Here is a 4437-nt window from a genome sequence, read left to right on the forward strand (position 1 = left end):
ATTGTCATTTAACTGTTATATCCATATTCAAAATAGCTTAATTGATTTTTCTTTATTAGCCAAATTAAATATGGATACGACCACATACAATTTTTACCCGATACAAATTTGGTCTCATTAGTTTAATCAGTGACAATATAATAAAAATGTTATAATCATTATTTTATTTTTTTTTAATTTGAAAAATAAGTTTCAATATAATCATATTGATTTAATTATAACTAGTCTTTTAATTAAATTTAGTAAACACCTAGGTTAACTTAACTCATTAAAGTTAAGTTAAATTTTTGTTGACCCTAGTAAGCCAACACTTATTTAAGGTTGATTCAAATGTGGCTCTATTTTAGTCAATAAAATTAATAAATTAATGATAATTATAATATTTAAATATATGAGACCGATGATGGATATAACAATTAGATCTAATTATTTTATATATTTTTTTTATAAGTAGAATATGGGCCAATAAATTAATATAATATTAAAATATAAAACTTTTAAATTACTATAATATGGTCTCATAAAAAGTCTTTATTAGCCTATATTCTAAATATTATAATCATGAAAGACAGTTAAAAACATATGGACTAATAAAAATTTTAATCAATTGTGAGTAAATGTATAAAATAACTAGATTTAGTTGTTATATCCATCATTGGCCCATATAACATTGACTAATAAAGAATATAACAACTAGACCCAATTAAACAAAATCATTTGGACCTAAAATTTTCCTTATTTTAAATTTTTTTTATGTACCTAGGTGAGAAACCGTTAGGAATTAAAACTAATCTTTATTATAAAAAGATTAATTAAATTTAAATTTTTTAATATTTTAAATCAATATGAATTTAATGTTGAAAAATTAAAGTTTTAAAAGGCCAATACCGTTAATTAAACTGTGCATGATTTTGAAAATCAATTTAATTGATCCTTAATATTAGATTTTATATTCTTTTTAATGATGGGCTGAATATTGATTTGCCAAATTGGACCATATATCGCCTTTTAGACACCCTCATTATTTTCAATTAGTAACAAGCCAACAAATTTTAAATTAAAATTAGTTAATTATTACAATTACTCTGTGTTAATAATCTTAAATTAAAAATATTGGCCTACATTCTTAATTATGTGTTGATAATATTCAATTTAATTTTTTATCTCAAAATTAAAAAATTTTGAGAACGCAGCAGAGGACTGGGCTTTGCTTGAGGTCCAGGGCAGGGGTAGGAATGAATCGAATCATACATTGAAATGGGAGAAACTAATCAGTAGAGATGCCTTTTGGTGAAATGGCCCGGAGAGTTGGAAGAACTCCGGGGTCAAGTGTGCTCGCTTGAGAGAAATTCTAGGATGGGTAACCTCCTGAAAAGTTCTCCATTTCACCTATGGGACAAAACTGTGAGGCTCAGGATGGGATGGGTCAAAGAGGATAATTCCTCTAGTGGTTGGAGTCAGGGCATTATAGATAGTATTAGAGCCGGACCCCCTCTAGTAGATGTGTGGTTCGAGGACGAACCAGGCAGAAGCTGGTGGGCCTGTTACAACCCGCCTCTTCGGGATGGTAGTGGTCAAGTAGAGAACGTTGCGGTAAAAGGGCTGAGCGTTGCTTGAGGTCTAGGGCAGGGGGCAGGAATGAATCGAATCATATATTGAAATGGGGAAAACTAAGCACTAAATGCACCTTTTGGTGGAATGACTTGGAGAGTTGGAAGAACTTCGGAGTTAAGTGTGCTTGTTTGAGAGAAATCCTAGGATGGGTGACCTCCTGGGAAATTCTCCATTCCACCTATAGGACAAAACTGTGAGTTTCAGGATGGGATGCGCTAAAGTGGACAATTCCTTTAACGGTTGGAGTCGGGCGTTATAATTAAAAAAATTGTGAGCAATTACTTAGTTAACATTGAACTAATTAAATGGTAAAAAATATTAATATTTTTAATATTAGCCCATTAAATTAAGATATAAGGGTATAAAATAATGTTTATTTCAAATTGTTAGGCTAAAACAATTTATCAATTAATTTTAACAATGAGAAAAATTGTTATGGCCAAAAATATTTTTTAATGATATTGGTTGGAAAAATAAGCTTCAACAAATTGTTAGTACTCTATTATTTTTAAATTTTAAATACAAATTTTTTTTATTTAATTAGATTTTAAAAACACATTTTGAAACTTATGTTTTTATTGATCCAACTTAATTGAAAATTTAGTATTAGAATAGATTAACTAAGAGACAATTAGTTTCTAATTTAAAAAATCATATTAAATGGCCCCATAATCAAAATTTATATATTCATATATTTTTTATTTTATGAGGCTAGTCATAAGATTAGTAATTATTAGACTCATTAATCTGATAATATGTTAGCATATTAATGTTGTTATGCTAAAATTTTAAATTATCAGAATATTAGCTCATTAAATTAAAATAAATTTATTTTTTTTTTAAAAAATAATATTAAAGTAATGGATATTAGTTTTATTTAGGTCAATTTTTTAATAAAATTGGCCCATTACATAGTCCATATTAAACAGCTAGCCATTATGAGTCTATTCTAATAATATTTAGTCATTTAGCTTTGTTATATGGGCCATATATCTAATGTCACTCTGTTTTTATTTTTAATCTAAAAAATTTTAATTACTAGTTAGGTCAATTAAATTTAATTCTTTTTATTAGCTCAATATTAGATATGGGCTGTGGTGGCTTAATAATTTAATCAATATTAAATTATTTCATATCTTTAATAAATATGTTTATTGCATTGTTATATTTTCTATTTTTTTTATTAAATCTTTATTAAAAATTTTGAGAGACAAAGTGTATTCTATATAAAAAATTATAAAAATAAAAGATAGAGATTTAGCTTATTTATAATTAGTATGTATTATGTTTTATGTTAATAATTTAATATTCATTTTATTTCACTTTCTTAAGATTAATTAATGCTAATTATTATTATCATTATGGCTAACTTATGGCCATTTAATTGAAATAGCCAAGTAAACAAGAAATATTTTACTGTTATAAAATATGAAATTGAATGCTTTTGTTGTCGTTTTTCACTTAAATAATATTTAGTTATAAATTATTTTTTTATTTAAATGATTTTCATTTGTTTATCTGTATATATTATGTCATATGAAATATTTGACGTACATTAAGCACTCTCCTCTCACCAAGTATTTTCATTTTACCTAAATGCCCTCAAATCTTTTTTTCATTTGCACTATTTTTTTATTATTTCTTTGAAAAGTTATTAGTTATAATTCTCAAAATTTATTTATTTCAATATGTTTAAATAATATTTATTTAATTATTAATTTTTTTATAAATTTTCTATTTAATATTTTTTAAACTTTGAATATTTTATTTCATTATAATTATATATCAAATGCAATTGTAACTAATATTTTGATTATCCATATTTTGTTATCATTAATGTTCAATAGAATTATTTTTAAATTTTAATTAAATATTTATATTTTTATGCATAAATTATCTCTCAATTATATTTTTATATAAAAGTAAAATTTCAAAGATAAATTACAAATATGATTACATTGAAAATTTAGCTACAAATAAAGATGATTAAAATAATTAAAGTTACAGTATTAAAATTATAGAATTTATCTTTTAAAAAATAGTATGTATTTTTAATATTTATTATATTAACAGAAACTGATGATATTTTAAAATTTTAATTTTTATGAAATGTATTTATTTTATATTATAAATTTATGTAAAGTGATAACTATTTTTATCAAAGAATTATTTTATAAAAATATATTAGACTAATAAAAAAATTACACTTAGATATAGTAATTTTAAAAAATAATATAATAGAATGTTATTTTTAATCAATAATAATGTTATATATTTTCATTATTATTGAAATTAAATAATCCAATTCATTATTAGTAATTTAATTTTTTTTGTTTTTTTATTATGTTAATAACAAAAAAAATTATATTTATATATTTTTAAAATAATATTATTTTCTCATTAATTTAATGTATTTTCTATAAGTTGCAAAAAAATAAATATTGATTTACATAAATTATGAGACAAAATATAAAAATTCATGAAATTTTATTAGAAACTATTATTAATATATGCATAAAAGAATTAAATATGTATTTTAATTAATTATATCATAAATTAATTAAAAATTTATTATTATAACAGGTAAAAATTTATTCAAATAAAATTGAATAAAAGAAAATTTCAATTTAAAATTAATTTAATAATAATTAATCTTATTTAAAATATAATTAAAATTTAAATTAAAAAAATAAAAATTATAAATTACCCATGCATAGGGTATTATGCTAGTTTTTATCAATTTTTAAGCGTCACAACTTCATTAGAACATGGCAAATGATAAAAATTTACTATTTGGTAAATTAGGGACTTCAAAAAAATTAA

This window comes from Hevea brasiliensis, unplaced genomic scaffold (genome assembly GCF_030052815.1).
Source record: "Hevea brasiliensis isolate MT/VB/25A 57/8 unplaced genomic scaffold, ASM3005281v1 Scaf3, whole genome shotgun sequence".
Classification (NCBI taxonomy): Eukaryota; Viridiplantae; Streptophyta; class Magnoliopsida; order Malpighiales; family Euphorbiaceae; genus Hevea; species Hevea brasiliensis.